Source organism: Lissotriton helveticus, chromosome 2_2 (genome assembly GCF_964261635.1).
Source record: "Lissotriton helveticus chromosome 2_2, aLisHel1.1, whole genome shotgun sequence".
In the NCBI taxonomy this organism is placed as follows: Eukaryota; Metazoa; Chordata; class Amphibia; order Caudata; family Salamandridae; genus Lissotriton; species Lissotriton helveticus.
In genome coordinates this window covers 295966220-295983917 of record NC_136060.1, presented here as the reverse complement: position 1 = coordinate 295983917, position 17698 = coordinate 295966220, and the positions used below count along the sequence as shown (strand labels likewise).

The window sequence follows — 17698 nt, the reverse complement described above, 5'->3', positions numbered from 1 at the left end:
TGTCCTAAGCGGGCAAAGCACTCCACTGGTGGGCAGACACTGGGGCTGGCTAGAGTAGCACTTGAGGAGGAGAGTACCTCAGATAGTGTAGGAGACAGTGCAGAGGTTACCCTAGTGTCCCTGGGTGACGGAGTGATGCAAAGAGTTCACATGCCTAGTAATACAGACAGTGCGCCACTATCAATGGGCAGTGGGTGGAGGCTCTGAGAGACACTGGAGTCAGCATGACAACTGTCAGATGTCATCTGGTGACCTCAGAGTAGGTCATCCCTCATGCATTCCACCAGGTTATTTTAGCTGTCAACCTTAAACGTCACTATCCACTATCCAATGGCCCTAGTTCCCTTTTGAGTGGGAGGGGTGTCTCAGGTTCCTTGAGGGTAGCTGTGAGTCCATCCATGCCTTGACCTAGAACACACCATCTGGAAAGAGGTAGAGCTCAGGTCCGATCTGGAGATTTTAGGGTTGAGTGAGTGGGTGTGCCTGACCATACGGTCCATGGCCGCCTAAGAGGCTAATCAGGAAGACCTGGAGGAATGACCCAGGTGCCTGATAAAAAGAAGAAGAGCAAGGGGCACTGAAACTACCACAGTCTGGGAGGATGCTGAGTCTTAGGGCAACTCCCCGCAGCCTACAAGGGAGGGGCCTGCCACCCTAGGAAACCTACATGAACTGACCAACTGGCAGAAATAAAGAGGTGCCACCAGGTTAGGCATTTCTGCAAGGCACAGATTGAGTGCCTACTCGGGACAGCCTAAATGGCAGGCTGAGGCCCTAGGAGCTGGCAACACCTCTTGTGATCACCTGATCTATTGGGAGAATGGTCTTCTATATAGCAAGCCTAAGGCTCCTGACTCTGGTGCAACCCGTGGGTTGGTGGTCCTCCAGTGCTCCAGGGCCTTCCTACTGCAGCTGGCTCAAGATGTTCCCCTGAAAGGTCATCTAGGGCAGGACAAGACCTTTGAAAGTCTTGTCATCCACTTTTATTTGCCCTGGATGAGAATGGCCTCAGATGCTTTCTGTGGGTCATGCCCTACCTGCCAGGCCAGTGGCAAGTCAGACGGGAAGCACAGGGCTCCCCTGCAGCTATTCCCTGTCATTGGCACCCCCTTTGAAAGAGTGGGCATCGAAATTGTTGGGCCTCTAGTCCCCAAGTCCGCCCTAGGCAAAATGTTTATCCTGGTCCTGGTGGACCATGCCACCCGGTACCCAGAGGCTGTACCTCTGAGGTCAGTGCCTGCATCCGCAGTGGCCAGGGCACTAATTGAGATCTTTACTCATGAGAGATTCCCCAAGGAGGTAATATCAGACAATGGTACCATCTTCATGTCTACATACATGAAGTTCAAGTGGAAGGAGTGTGGATTGGCCGATAAGTTCTACACTCCCTACCATTCCCAAACCAATGAGCTTGTTGAGAGGTTCGACAAGACCACTAAAGGGCGTGATCAGGGCCTATTGGAGTGCTTACGGCTAAAGTGAGACGTCTTATTGCCATGCCTGTGGTTTGCATACAGTGAGATACCGCAGAAGTGGCCAGGTTTCAGCCTTTTTGCACTTCAGTAAAGGCAACTTGTGACAGGATCTCTCAGCCTGTTGGAGGGTTGGCAGTAAACTTTCACGAAGGCCCGTTAGGATGTGGACAGCTACATGAAATCAGCCAGGCAGTCATGAAATGGTGGTATAACCAGAAGGCCACTCTGGTTGAGTATCAACCTAGCCATAAAGAGTAGGTGATGGAGCTTGTGGAGTTCAGATTCCTACAAGACGCTGGTCTCGTCACTATGAGGTAAAAGAGCGAAAGAGGTAACCATGCTCCCGACCACAGATGATGGAGTGGAACAGGAGAGTGAACCTCTCCCCAACTTCCTTACTTCCAAGCAGCATGATGGGTCAGCGGGTCAGTGGAGGGTGTTAACATCTCCCCTACCCTGACCCTAGAGCAACAGAGGAACTACTTCCAGTTGCTGGGGCAGTTTGCCTCTCTCTTCCCCTTATCCCAATGCTCACTAAATAGTGCACCCATTATATTGATAATGGGGACTGTTTGTGAAGAGTAAAATCTACAGGCTTTCTGATAAAGTGACAGCCAGCACAAGGGTGGAAGCCTCCAAAACTCTGGAGCTATGGTTAATTGAGCCCTTAAACAGTTCTTGATCCAGCCCAGTGGTGTTGGTCCCCAAGGCTGCCCTTCCAAGAACAACCCCAGAACATAGGTTCTGGGTGCATTACTGGGGGCTCAATACGGTCACCAAGACTGATGCACACACCATCCCCTAAGCGAATTTGTTCATAGATCGGTTGGGAGCTGCCAAGTGCCTCGGCACGTTTGCTTTAATATCTGGGTACCGGCAGATTGCCTTATCCGAGGGGGCCAACGAGAGGTCCATGTTCTGTACCCCAGAAGGATACTTCCAGATCCTGGTAATGCCTTTTGGATTGAAGAACACCTCTGCACCTACCAGAGGTTAGTCAATCGGGTCTTGGAAAACATCAGTGCCGCCTATTTAGACAACACTGGGGTCTTCAGTTCTTGCTGAGAGGAACAACAGTGCCACCTCATGCAAGGGTTTCAGGCTCTGCAGAGGACAGACCTGACTATCAAGGCCAGTAAGAGTCAGATGGGGCAGGCTTCAGTGGTCTAATTGGGACTCCAAGTGGGAGGAGGCAAGGTGCAGGCCCTCCAAGCCAAAATCCAAAACATTCTTGCTTGTTAACCCCCAAGACCCAGACAGAGGTGAGAGCCTTCCTAGGCCTCACCGGATATTACAGCAGATTCGTCAAGCGGTATGGCACCATTGTTGCTCCCTTGACAGAGCTGAGTCTCTAAAGGTTTTTCGCCTTAGTGATAAGAACTCCCAGGGATTGGGTGGTTCGGCACACTTTTAGCTTAGAGGAACACATGCTAGACCTGGCATCATTAGTGTGGTTCTCCCTCTAAGTTTTTGCCTTCAACACTCCTGTTTTGTTGTCTTCATTTTTGTTGGGTTTTGGATGCTGCACACTTTACTACTGCTAACCAGTGCTAAGGCGCTTGTGCTACCCCCTTAAACCATGGTAGAATTGGAATACTACAGGTACCCAGGGCTTGTAAATTAAATGCTACTAGTGGGTCTGAAGCACTGATTATGCCACTACTTAAGTAGTCCTTTCAAACATGTCTCAGGCCGCCTTTGAGTGCAGTTTTGAACTGCCATTTCGACCTTTCAAAACAAACTGTTTGTCAGGCCAGATCTTCCTTTTTATTACATATAATCACCTCTAGGTTAGGCCATGGGCAGGGTGCATTGTATTTAAAAAGTTGGACATGTACCTCTAATTTTATATGCCCTGGTAGGGGAAAACTCTTGCATTCGTTTTTCACTAATGCAAGGCCTACCTCTCCCATAGGATAACAATGCAGTCTCCTTATCACATTTAATAATGTGTAACTTCCAAATTTGAACAGGGAACCAGTTCATGTTTGGTGTCTTTGGAATTGTAATGAAAAAGCCTCCCTTATAGTAACATTTGTTTCATACTGAAAATTGACCTCTGTGGTTACCCTAAAACAAGAATCACAAGGTGAATTTAGAAACAGGTATCAAGAATACTGAGTAAAAGTAGGAAATTGGGGTCACAGAGGAAACGAAATGATGGATATAACTTTTTCCAAAAATGGTCACAAGCAATTGTCTAGTGCACAGGACACAAGACTGTCAGCTAACATCAAGACACAAAAACTACCATCCCAGAAAGTGAGGAAAATTAAGCATTTTCATTGGTGTGACATGATTATAGATATTGAGATGAGAGGTTTTACAAAAGAATCATGTTGGTATATTAATGACAATAAAATACTGTGGGACAGCATGGTAGCATGTTACATGCGATTCAGGAATTCTTTTAGGGGAGAGGTAGCAGTATTGGATAGTACATGGCAGCAATATGAGAGGAGAAGAGCAAGTTATTCGCCACAGTTCTGGATATTTATACTATGCCTACATCATCACCATTCCTCTTAAGCATGGGAACGGTCAAATAACCAGTGGTGTAAGGATAACATATACATTTTTTTATCCTCCAAAGTAGATTAGGCAATTAGTAGTGTGAAAGATCTAGGATCCATAATTTTCCCCATGATCTACCATTTGATGTTATCCACTTATCAGAGGCCCCATAAATACAATAGAAGCAGAGGAGACCTTTATTTAATTGTAATATTGAGACAAACCACATTTCATCTGAATCTCTTCATCAATCACTTCTCGGAGAGATTACAGGTAAAATCTCCCTCTCTGTAAGTCACTACAGAAAAGATCTCTAGCAAAGTACCCCCGTGGAGGACAGTTGGGCATTGCAGCACTAGCCCAATGAGGAGCACAGCCAGATGATGAAGCATGCATCCACTGGTGGGTGAGGGCTTGTGCTCCTAAGAGGAGCTAACCTCTGATGACTTATTGGATCCAAACCCTTACTATAGATTTTGGATCTCTTCTAACGGAACAGTACATTAATATTGGTTAGGTAATTCAGAAAGGGAGGACATGTGCTGGACTGAAATCCCTCTCTGCCCTCATTTTGTGGCAGTACAGTGGATCTACTGCACATTCTACAGAAGCTGGATAGTTTGTTTTGGAATATCTGGAATTTGCCTCTAATAGTACTAATCTGTCTATAGTGACTCACAGTAATGATTTCTAAATTGCTTCTAATGCATCAGGTTTGAGATTTGGAAGGAGATAACAAACATTTAGAACAGATACATTTTGTTACCATTACAGCAGAGGCTTTGATATTGTGTGTAAGGTCTGGTCGAGTATATGACCTTTTTGTTGAGAATCATGATGCAGTGAATGACAAGTTGGGATTGATTGTGCAGCAGTTGTCAGCCCTGAAATCGTGTGTCAGTTGGTCCTTTGAATGGCAAATGTGTTCTATCCAAACCACCCCAACGATTATCTCTAACCCCCTCATGCACCAAAAGGATAACAACAGAGGCGCCGTCCCCAACAACCTCACAAATGTACCCCTTACTATAGAACCTTCCTCCACCCTCTGCACCCCTAGCCTCAAATGCATACTTCTCAATTGCAGATCGGCCCAAAGACATTCCGCGGAGGTCGCCGATCTCATCATTTCTCTGGAACCGGATCTAACCATTCTGACTGAAACATGGTTATCTGATTCGTCTACACCTATCATGGATATCCTAGTCCCACCCAACTACTGTATCATTAGACTTGACAGGACCAAAAAGACAGGCGGTGGAATTGCCTGTATCTACAGAAGCAACCTCTCAGTCATTAAAGCGTCCGCCCCCTCTCTTACTTCCTGTGAATACCTCTGCCTTGATGTCATCAGCGAAAGCAAACCGGTATGTTCACTACACATCATATACCACCCACCTGGGGACAAGCTCTCCTTCTTCCAACAACTCATGGACACAATTTCAACCAACTCAGGACGGCAAAACACCCAAATTTTCCTTGGCGACTACAATCTCCATTGGAATGACAGCAGTGACACAGTGGTAAATAGCCTCAAAAGCTTCCTCAACGCCCTTGATCTCACCCAAATATGCAATAGCTCGACCCATGAGAAAGGTTCTATCCTCGACCTTATCATCTCCAAAGAGGACGCTATTCAACTTGAGTCAATCCAACCTTGCGACTGGTCAGATCATCATATTGTCTCCTTCCTTATCAATGAAAAAATTAAATTTAACCCAGTTCAACCCTCTAAGCCCAAAGTTTGGAAAAGAGACATGAAGAAACTGAACCCAAACTCCTTAGCGCCTAACAGCTGCAATCTCCTACTTCCCCCTTTCGGCGCTACGGACGTTCAACTCCTGACTGACCACTATCTCAATGCTATGTCCACAATAATCAATGAGGCAGCACCCATGCAACTGAAAAGAGTTTCATCCAAGATCTCCAACCCATGGTATGACGGGAGCCTCAATGATGATAGACAGGCCATGCGAATGGCAGAGCGCACCTGGAGGTCAGCCCCCTCTGCACTGCACCTAAAAACCCTGAAGAAACAGAGAAACGCCTACTTCAGGAAAATAAAACACTCAAAAAGAGATTTCTTCAGCCTCCAGCTCGCCCAAGCAAAAAACCGCCCAAGAAAATTGTTTGAGCTAATCAGAACACAATCCAAAGAACAACCCCAGACACTCAGCACCTTGGGCGTTACACCTTCTTGTGAAGACTTCTCTGCTTTCTTTAACCAAAAAACCGACAACATAAGAAGAGATCTCCTCAATGACGCAATCCTTTACTCCAACCCCCAACACACAGCAGCATCTGAACCAAAGAACAATGCTACATGGTCTTCCTTTGGCACCTACTCCGAAGAAGAAATTGGCAGATTGCTCAGCACTCTGAAACCATCCAATCACCTCACTGACCCCCTTCCTGCTAACGCTGTAAAAGACTTCACCCCTTTTCTCCTCTCACTCTGGACTAAGATTATCAATAGCTCTCTTCAACAAGGATCCATCCCTAACGCCCTCAAAGTCGGACAAGTCACACCGCTACTGAAAAAACCAACAGCAGACCCCTCTGATCTAAACAATTACCGCCCTATTACAAATATTCCCACTCTCGCTAAACTGTTGGAAAAATGCGTACAGCTACAACTGACTAAACACATAGATAAGTTTGATCTCCTCAACGCTCAGCAATCAGGCTTCCGAGCAGGGCACAGTACCGAAACTGCCATGACTCACATAGTTGACGACGCCCTCCAAATCCTAGACCAAAACAATACCTGCCTCCCCATCCTTCTTGATCTCTCCTCAGCATTCGACACAGTTAAACATGAGAACCTACTCGAACTATTAAACACAAGAATGGGCATATCTGGGACTGTTCTCAAGTGGTTCACCTCCTTTCTACACAACCACTCACAAAGATTCAAAAGCAACAACCTGATGTCCTCTCCAGTACCTGTATCGCTAGGCGTCCCTCAAGGATCCTCCCTCTCCCCAACACTGTTCAACCTAGTTATGGAACCTCTCACTACTTTGCTACAAACATCCAATGTTCACTTTCACATGTATGCCGACGACACCCAACTTTATCTCAAAATACAATCTCCCAAGGACATCATGCTTCTGAACACCACGATCAGAAACACCCAATCCTGGCTTGCCGAGAATCACCTCAAACTCAATGCGCTGAAGACTGAGTTCCTCCTGATCTCACCTCCCGGAAAAATCTCTACGGCTCAAACATGGCTTAAGCACTTAACGGCTCTAAATGTACAACCTACCATAGTAGACTCAGCAAAATCTTTAGGCATAACACTTAACGCCAATCTCAACATGCAGCAGCACATCAGCAAGGCAACCAAAGGAGCGAACTTCCAAATCAATACCTTGAGAAAACTTAAACCCTTCCTTCCAGCCAAAGACTTCCAAACTGCAGTACAATCTATAGTCATCCCGCACATAGAATACGGTAGCACCGCCCTCTGCGAGCTCCCCCTAACTACAACGGCACCCCTAAGAGCGTCCCTTAACGCTGCAGCGAGACTCATCACTGGCTCAAAAAAACACTCGCATATTTCCCCTGACTTTAAATCCCTGAACTGGCTACCTTTTGAAGCCAGAATACATCTGAAAATCGCCTGCTTGACGCACAAGGCTGTACACATGAACTCACCCGCCTACCTCACTCAAAAGCTGACAATTTCTGGTGGCTCTAGAACTACTAGAAGCACAAACAATCTTCTGCTGAAGCCTCGAAGATTTCGGAAGGAAAAAACCTATAAACGCTCCTTTTCAGGAATGGCACCCAGGATCTGGAACTCACTCCCTAGTGAAACCAGGCTCATCTCCTCCAACAAACTTTTTAAGAAAGAAGTAAAAGCGATCCTCATGGCTAAATACACATGATCTATTATTCTGTATTTCTCATGAATCCGCTCTGTACTACCTGCCTGACCCCTTGGTCTATTTGTATTACTTGTATTATCGACTTATTTGATTGTATACGTTCCCTCTTTGTATATTTCTATATTGTTTGACGCACCTGTTTGACTTTGCACACTCTACCTACACCACCTCAACTATCCCTACTCTTGTACTACTGATGCACCTGTGTGACTATACACCCTGCACACACCTACCTCAACTATGCTTTTATGCTATCTCCAAAAGCATTTTAAGCACGCTTAAACAAGTATATGCTCCTTATTTTTGTACTTTTATACTATTGGCGCAACTGTTTGACTATGCTCCTTGTACCGACACTACCTCACCTGTGACCTACCTCTTGTATTTTGACCTACCTATGTAACTATGCACCTTGTACCTAACTACCTCAACTACTACTCTATCACCCCCTTGTACTTGTAAAGCGCTCTGATATCTGCAAAGATCTTGTTCGCGCTATATAAAACTTTCAAAATAAATAAATAAAAATAAAAAAGCCAACTATGAGGCAGATGATATTGCCTAACAGGTCTTGAGAGCATAGTGTATTTCTACACGAGTGGGTGTTGATGAATCTCAGATTTTATGTGAGCACTTGGCTTCACTCTAGGCTTAACTGCAGATTTGTGCCCTTCTCGCTCCCTATGAGCACATTAGACAGTATGGCGTGGTTGCAAAAGTGGCAAGAGGCAGGGCACATAGAAGTGAAAGGCTAATGTCTGCTAATGGGGAGGTACTCAATTAGGTATTCAGCAAGTTATGATATGAGGAAGGCTTTATTTCCAATGGACTGACATAGTATTGGCCTGATACTTTAACTTGCTAACCTTTGGTGTAAATTGCTGTGACGTAATAGTGAACAGGCTGTGGCATTTCTTGGCAATTTGTTGCTAGGCTGGAGTGGAATTACGGTTAGTGGAAAAGGTTTGGCCCTTTTTAAGTATGTAACAGGTCCCTTCATAGTCAGACAGCTTTTTGTTAATGGCCTATATCGTGACTGTTCAATTAATTGTAACTTTACTGAGGCTGAGGAGTTGCTTACAATGTAATTATGTAGCCTTGTTGTAATTCTGATATTTTGGTGTTGCAAGTTCTTTTGGAGAATGTTGTGCTTCATTAAGAAATAGGATTTTGCAAGACATTTTCCAAAAGGAGAAGAGTAAACTTCATGCATCCACTCCTGCCTGATGTCTGATGCGACAAGGATGGGGTATCAGGCTCCAGTGATATGTTTCTTCACTGTCACCTGAATTACAATGGAGAATCACGTCTACCACAGGACTCCTGAATATGGAAAAGGAGTAAAAGATCCACCACCAAGAAAAGAGGTGTATAGGCTGCATACAACCCGTTCTGCTGCAGCACCAGGCCACCTTTTATGCCTTTTTTCTATTTATTTTTTTAAAACTTTGTCTGCTTCACAAGTAACAGACCTGAAAAACCTTTTATAAATAATGCTTAGAATTATGAGCCAGTAGTGTTTGCTATTTCCCACAGACCTAGTAAACAACTACAATGAGGGACGATGGAGAAAGTTTTGTGCTAACATTATTTGATTTTGTTTTGGCTGATGCAGTCTTTGGAGGCAATTTCAATCCAACCCTGATGGATGGCTAAGTATTTAAAGGGCCCAAAACTGGTCATATTTACTGGATGATGTTGGTGGTGGAAAAAGCCATTGATGTCTAATGTTTTGGTGTACAATAAAATGTTGGTTAACTATCTGAAAATGGTGCATAGTTCAAGAACACACTTTATCACCAAGACCCATATCAGAGTCCACAACACCTCTGCACTCAAAAGAGTGAAGTGTTGTATTTTAAGTTACATTTGAAAAACATACCATAGCTCTTTATGCCCTGCGCAATCTGCATATGAAAAAGATCCCAATGATGTTTAAAGATGTATTAGCCTATCCTTCCATACTGATAATTGAAATCTAACATGTGGTGTTGATTTAAATATAGTTGCGTGCAAAATAAGCCATTACATTTGCAAAGGAACGGTTAGACTTGGCATCCTTGGCGTGGTCGCCCCCTAACATTTTGCCTTCAACCCTCCTACTTTGATGACTTTATTTTTGCTGGCTTCTTGAATCTCTGCACTTTACCACTGCTAACCAGTACTGTGCTGCTTGTGCTCTCTCCTTAAATCATGGTAGAATTGGCGTACATCAAATTGGCACATTTAATTTACTTGCAATTCTCTCATGAAGTGGTACTACATGTACCCAGGGCCTGTAAAATGAAATGCTTCGAGTGGGCCTGCAGCATTGATGGTGCCACTCACTTAAGTAGCCCTTTCAAACATGTCTCAGACCTGCCATTGCAGCCTGTATGTGCAGTTTTAATCTGTAATTTCGACCTGGAAAAATAAACCTTTTGCCGGGCCTAAAGCTTCCTTTTTAATAAATGCATCACATCTAGGGTGTAGTGTATTTAAAAAGTTGTACCTGTACTTTTATGTTGTACATGTCCTGGTAGAGGAAAACTATTACATTCATTTTTCACCACTGCAAGGCCTACCTCTCTCATAGAATAACATTGGAGTCACCTTACTATATTTAATAAACTGTGACTTCCAAAAGGGCCCAGGTAAAGTGTTTGTGTTTGGTGTCTTTGGAATTGTAATGAAAAAGCCTCTCTTATGGTAAAGTTGGATTTTAAATTCCAATGTTGAAAATGTCATGTTTATTTTTAAGTCGTGAGCGGTGTTGGACTACCCTTTGCTTCACTTCCTGGTTTGTTTTGCTTAAGTAAATTTTTGAACAAGAGCTAATTATTCCGTAAACCACGTTCTTTGTTGTTCAATTGGAGAATTCATTATGTCTCCATTGCACCTCGCCGTCCATGTAAGTGGAACCTTCAATTGTGGAGCTGCAGACCGTGCAATTGCCACATTTGCGATGACCTTCTACAGGTTTCAAATTCATTAGTGACAGTGTTAAAGTGTCAATTGCTATTTCCGCTGTGTATAATTATTTTCAAACAAAGGACTAGTCTAAGAATGGTCACTCTCATTACTGATTTAGTTTGGAGAAAACATTTTTTTTAGTTACGTCAAAATACGATTTTTTTTAGTTATGTTCACAATTTAACAGAATTGATATGTATGCTATACATTTTTTTTTTTAAAGGGTTGCCCTTTAAAGGCATGTAGTAATAAGTCTTAAAAGTATTTAAGTGAATCATGAAGAAAATGTGAAATTAATCACAATGGCTAGTGAAAATTAGGTTATTGGTCCTTTTCTTGTTTAGTCAGTATAATAATTCAGCAACTAGACTTTGTTAGGTATTCATTGTAAAGAGGCCCATTCTAGTTTGCCATTAAGAGCCCAACCCCTTTATTATACATGTTTAGAAAAATTGCAATGTCCTGCCTTAGCCATTTTGTGCCTACAGCCTGTCTCTGGGTCACATGACTGGGTGTAGCTGACAGTTGGGCTTTGTGCATTCCTCCTAGACAGCCACACACAATAGAGAGCTTAGGTGTGCCTGGATAGGCCATCACTGGGAGGATGGGAAGGCGGTGCTGGACACAGCTCTGCTAACACTTGAATATATTGGGTCCTGCCTCCACACAAAGGGCTGCATATCTCCTGTAGTTAGTCTGGAGCCAGGACAGGGGAGGCAAGAAACCCGTGCACTTCAAGGACAAACCTCTAGAAGCTTCTCCAGTGCAAAGAAGGCACCAGGTATAAATATTGGACCTCAGACATGAACTATTTAGTACACATCTGGACCAGTGGAGAGACTGCCAGCAAGAAGGACTGCTGTGTCACTGAAAGGACTGCTGTTCCGTTGCACTGTTGACCTGCTGGACTACTGCCTTGCTTGATAGCTAACATGCTGCCCTTCCTGCCAGAGTCAAAGGGACTGAACCTGAGCCTGAACCCAGGACTCCCAGAGTGACTCCAAGGGTTAGTCTGCTGGGCTCCTGTTCAGAGCCACAGCTACATAAATGGCTTCCGACCACCTGAACCAGCAACTAAATTCACCTAGAGCAAGCCCCTGATCCCCAGGTGGGACCTTCAGGTTCTGGGCTCTTCATATGTCCTCAGAGTGGCTGAATAGAAGTTTTTGGGTTCTTTGTGACAACAAACAGGTCAGTTGGTTCTGAAACCATGTAATTCGCATAGCCTTCCAACGTGAAGTTTCGTCAACTCAGGTTTGTGCTACTGTATCAGCCGCTTACGGGAAGAGCCACTTTGAATCTCCGGCCTATCATCGCACGACGCCAACAGGATCTTCGCGCAACAGCAATGAGTGCCTGCAATGGCAAGACTGCTCTGCGTGCTATATGAATGGCCGTCCACGCTTCTCTACTCATCATGACCCCCTTCATCATGAATTTGAGTCTTTGAGCTGGACTGAGAAGGTAATTTTTCAGCCCGACTAACCTGGTCCCTACAGCCGACCCGCATTTTATCACGGCCGGCCAGAACTAGTGACTTTCTGGCAATTTGGGCTTTTTGGCACAATTTTCATTTAAATCTTTAAAATTGCATAACCCCGGTTCTACTCATTGAATTATTGTCATTTTGGTATTTTTCTCTATGTTTCTAAATTGGTGTGGGACTTATCTTGTGTTGTGTTTTCACTTTATTACTGTTTGAAGTGCTGCATAAATACTCTAGAAGTTGCTCTAAGTTAAGTCTGACTGCTCTGTGCCAAGCTACCAGAGTTATGAGCACAAATTAATTTGGGGTTTGCTTGTGCCTCACCCTGCCAAGGATTGTGGCTACTGATTGAGCAGGGTTTCACCCACTCTCAACCTGTAACCCAATTTCTCACATTCTTGATAAGTGATGAGGAGTAGGACTTGTGTTTGTGCTGTGACATATGGTGATTTTGTGTTACACTGAAAATCCCAGAAAAATAATCTGAGACCAATTCGAGTTTTAAATTCTCCTTGATTGACCTTTTTGCTTTTTTTCAAATCCATCCTTATCCTACCTCACTGTTGTGCTTGGGTCTTCACCTGCATAAATGGAATTTGAGCTCCTCAATCCGGAGAGCTAGACAGTGGCCGAGCTCTAGGAGTTTTGTAAGGAGATGCTGTTGTCTGCCAAAATGAGCACCACTAAGGTGGAGCTCCAAAAGGGTCTGAGGGCATGGGCGGAGGCCAGTCACAACAGCTGCCTAGGATGGAGAGGATGAAGTGAAGAAGCCAGAGCAGGGTCTCAATACCAGCTCTGGGATACAGTAGTTGGCTGAGGAGGATGACTTGACCCCTGAGTTGGAACTCGCTGCCACAGCAGAGAGCAGTGTGTTCTCTCAAGGCCAGTCCCCAGAGGAGACGGCAGACAGGAAGGCAGAGAGGGGATTAGGCTACAGATGACCCAGTTGAAAATTGAATCAGAGCAAAATAACCTAGTCATGGAGGCTGAGAGGGCCATGGAGGGAAAGAAACAGGCCATGAGGGAAAAGGCCATGGCCACTGGCCATGGATGCAGAGGAGAGGAAAATGGTTCAAAAGAGGAGCCTCAGAGAGCTGTGCCTAAGGGCTAGGAAAGCAGAATCCAGAAATATTGGTGGCAGTGTACATACAGAACCCTCTGCAGACAAGATGATCCACATCCCTATGAGTCTGGTGCCTGACTTTGTTGTGGGAGACGACATTGACAAGTGATTTGAAACTTATGAGGTAGTTTTACGGATGTATAAGTTCCGTGAGAAGAATTGGGTGTACAGCCTAAGGTAGCATATCCCTAATCTGGGGAGGGGCACCCTACTGGCCCAAGAGAAGGGGAACATGATGAGGTATCCTCCATGAAGGAAACACTTGTCAAGGAATATGGCCTCATCCCTCTGATGTTCAGGTAGAAGGTAAGAGACTGTCAAAAACTTGACCATCAGTCATTGTGGATTGTGTGGATTAGTTTTGCAAAGAACGGGATGGTTGGATGAAGAGCAGTGAAGTAAAGTATTACCAGGGGCTGCACAATTTGATTGCTAGAGAGCCCATGTTCAGTCTTTGTTTTGCAGATATGCGCCAACACCTTATTGATTGTATGCTTACTTACCCCAGGGAGCTTGCTAAGGTGGCGGACCACTGGCTCAGCACCAGGGTCCATCAGAAGGTATCTGGGAGCGTTCACTACAAGTGTAGGCAGGGTTCCCACCAGAAGGAGGTGGGAATACAAACATAAAAACAAGGAGGTCTCTAAAGCTCCACAAACGAATTCTAAGGGTTAGGACTCCCAGTCCCCACCTGAGCAGAAAAAGAAGTGGTTCCATGATAATAAGCCCTCAGGAAAGGCATCCCCCTAAGTGCTTGGAGTGCCAGCAGGTTGGCCACTACAAGGAAGATGCCTAGTGTCCTAAGCGGGCAAAGCACTCCACTGGTGGGCAGACACTGGGGCTGGCTAGAGTAGCACTTGAGGAGGAGAGTACCTCAGATAGTGTAGGAGACAGTGTAGAGGTTACCCTAGTGTCCCTGGGTGACGGAGTGATGCAAAGAGTTCACATGCCTAGTAATACAGACAGTGCGCCACTTTCAATGGGCAGTGGGTGGAGGCTCTGAGAGACACTGGAGTCAGCATGATAACTGTCAGATGTCATCTGGTGACCTCAGAGTAGGTCGTCCCTCATGCATTCCACCAGGTTATTTTAGCTGTCAACCTTAAACGTCACTATCCACTATCCAATGGCCCTAGTTCCCTGTTGAGTGGGAGGGGTGTCTCAGGTTCCTTGAGGGTGGCTGTGAGTCCATCCATGCCATGACCTAGAACACACCATCTGGAAAGAGGTAGAGCTCAGGTCCAATCTGGAGATTTTAGGGTTGAGTGAGTGGGTGTGTCTGACCATACGGTCCATGGCCGCCTAAGAGGCTAGTCAGGAAGACCTGGAGGAATGACCCAGGTGCCTGATAAAAAGAGGAAGAGCAAGGGGCACGGGAAATCCCCTCCTGAAACTACCACAGTCTGGGAGGAGGCTGAGTCTTAGGGCAACTCCCCGCAGCCTACAATGGAGGGCCCTGCCACCCTTGGAAACCTACATGAACTGACCAACTGGCAGAAATAAAGGGGTGCCACCAGGTTAGGCATTTCTGCAAGGCACAGATTGAGTGCCTACTCGGGAGAGCCTAAATGGCAGGCTGAGGCCCTAGGAGCTGGCAACACCTCTTGTGATCACCTGATCTATTGGGAGAATGGTCTTCTATATAGCAAGCCTAAGGCTCCTGACTCTGGTGCAACCCGTGGGTTGGTGGTCCTCCAGTGCTCCAGGGCCTTCCTACAGCAGCTGGCTCAAGATGTTCTCCTGGAAGGTCATCTAGGGCAAGACAAGACCTTTGAAAGTCTTGTCATCCACTTTTATTTGCCCTGGATGAGAATGGCCTCAGATGCTTTCTGTGGGTCATGCCCTACCTGCCAGGCCAGTGGCAAGTCAGAAGGGAAGCACAGGGCTCCCCTGCAGCTATTCCCTGTCATTGGCACCCCCTTTGAAAGAGTGGGCATCGAAATTGTTGGGCCTTGTGATGTATTCCTATAGGTTCTGTATCGATCCCCCTATTCCTGACCCTGTTCTGGTTAATAATTAACTAGCAGCCATCCCACGGTACAAAAAACCGTTATCTGATTAAGCCACACCACGGCACAGGAACGCGTTATCTGATTAGGTCATAACGCTTGCCATCTAATTAGGCAAGCACTATTCCTCCAGCCCCTGATAAGGCATACGGAGTTCTCAAAACAAATCAAACCTATGACAACCTGGGAAAATCCCTGCGGCCATTGTTTTGATTTCACCGAGAACTTCAGCAAAAGAATGTGCGAACGAGCCCGTTCATATGACATCCTTATTGACGTATCCATGTCCATCCTTACGTCAATCTCGGCACCTTTCAGGTATAAATATTACCGACATTGCCTTAAGCAAACACACGCGGTGGTGACGAGATCGGAGCAGCGAGACTTGCCGAAGAGGCCAGCACACAGCGAAGCCCACTGGCGCTGCCCCGCCTTCCTGACGCGCTGAGAACGAGACGCTGCTTTTCTCCTTCCGAGAAATCCAGCTCCGGCGCTTCCAAGCAGCCCTCGCAGGCAGCTGGAATATCAAGACCAGAGACGAGAGATACCAGCCCTCAACCATTCTAGATCTCAGGTACAGAACTGAATAACCCCATTGCAGAGAATTCTTGAGTCAGTCACTTGGCAAAACAAACTTAACTTAAACTGCTACTTATCTACTCCCGCCCACGTATTAGGCTTAGGTCAGGTACACTGGGGTAGGCGTGGTTAGAAGCACCAGTTGAGTACGATTAGTCAAATGTATATATGAATGTATCTATTTTATCAGTTTTAAATATCATATGGCTTAGAAACCATATCAATGCTTTTACAGTATTATTTTATACTTCTGTTTTTATTGTATGCACTTTACTTAACCATAAGTATTACAATAATATCGATTCATTTCTCTTGTACGAGAAAAGAGACTGATCAATAAATAACATCTTTTATTGAACACGCCCGTCTCTTCCTTTTCTCTACAATCTGGTGAAACTAAGAATGCACTGAACTGACTGAGTAAAATAAGTTGTCTTTTGTTTTCACACGACTCTAGAGATACACTCTTGATTAGGGGAGAGCAAAGTTGTCATGTTCTATGGTTGTCAGAAACTAAATCCCTTCTTGTCTATCCAGGGAGGTTAAACTCTTCCTTGCCTATTCGAGAAAGTTTCTAGTGAACTCTGAGCTAGCTGGCAAACCCAAAACTTTAAGTCTAATATCGTCAGTAGAAGACCTAGTTAACCTCCGTCCTAGGTCTATACTATTGAAGGTATTATTCCAATGCGCAGAGCCTATTGGGATAATAGGAACTACACTACATGGCGCCCAACGTTTGGATAGGCGATAAAACTAACGCAAGACATTAGAGTAACTCAGTCGTGCTTTTTCACACAGAACCCCTTTTTTCCCATAATACTCCAAAGACGTCTGGAGTGGGTGAAAGGTCATATCCGCCAAACCTCGCAGGAGGAGACTCCTATGTATGGTTCTTGGTTTATTCAACGTTGAAGGATACACTGTTCCAAAATATTGTGCATCTAATCTTTGTTTCATAGAAACCTGATCTGCAAACAAACAGAATAACCTTCTTGACAATAGTATGCCAGAAACTGAAGAAGAAAGGGAGACAGTTAGACTAGCAGCTGAACTCCTAGAAGCAGACAATACTCTGCTGGAAAATGACCCAAATGCAATACTCATCCCGGTCAACATAAGGAAATCTATAACCTTAAAACTTATAGAAAATGGACTGACACCAAGAGGTGGTACAGTCATATTCGTAATTGAGGCACACGAATATCGGCAGACAGAGGTATTCTATTCATGGATAAACTTTCCAGCAGCAAACGCTGTAACAAAGGACTTCCACTATTACAAAATAAAGGAACCTCCTAGTGAGTACACTCCTTTCGAGGAAGTGGAAATACCACTCAAATTCCAAGAGCACCTGCTCTTGTTTCATGGCGCCCTAAAACATAATAATCACAACACCAGGCTCGGTCCACTAGGTAGACCAGGAGCAACGTGGCCGGTCCTAGCCGGATATACACCACATCCAGACATTGAAGAAATGCCTGCAGCAGAGCTTTTAATACAGCTAAAACAACTAATCAAAATACATAGACAATTAGTCCAATATGTAATGCGGACTTCAACAGTCCAACCAGCAGTTAAAATTCCACAGCTGAACCCTCATCAGGGTAACACAAATAAAATTACACCACAGAACATACAGTCCTGTCTGGGTAAAGTACCCGCAA

General features: G+C 45.0%; 1 protein-coding gene across 12 annotated transcripts in view; it reads right to left on the bottom strand.

Annotated features, from left to right (window-relative positions):
- Window positions 1-17698, bottom strand: part of PROM1 (prominin 1) — a 588333-nt gene that overhangs the window by 8768 nt on the left and 561867 nt on the right. The window contains exon 27 of one of the 12 annotated variants that reach the window (XM_078678443.1): window positions 3506-3545. The exons of 10 other annotated variants lie outside the window; for them this stretch is intronic. The gene's annotated coding sequence lies outside the window, so the exon portion shown is untranslated. Of the gene's footprint in view, window positions 1-3505; window positions 3546-17698 lie in introns of those variants that run through there. One more of the 12 variants, XM_078678435.1, reaches the window with a different exon arrangement.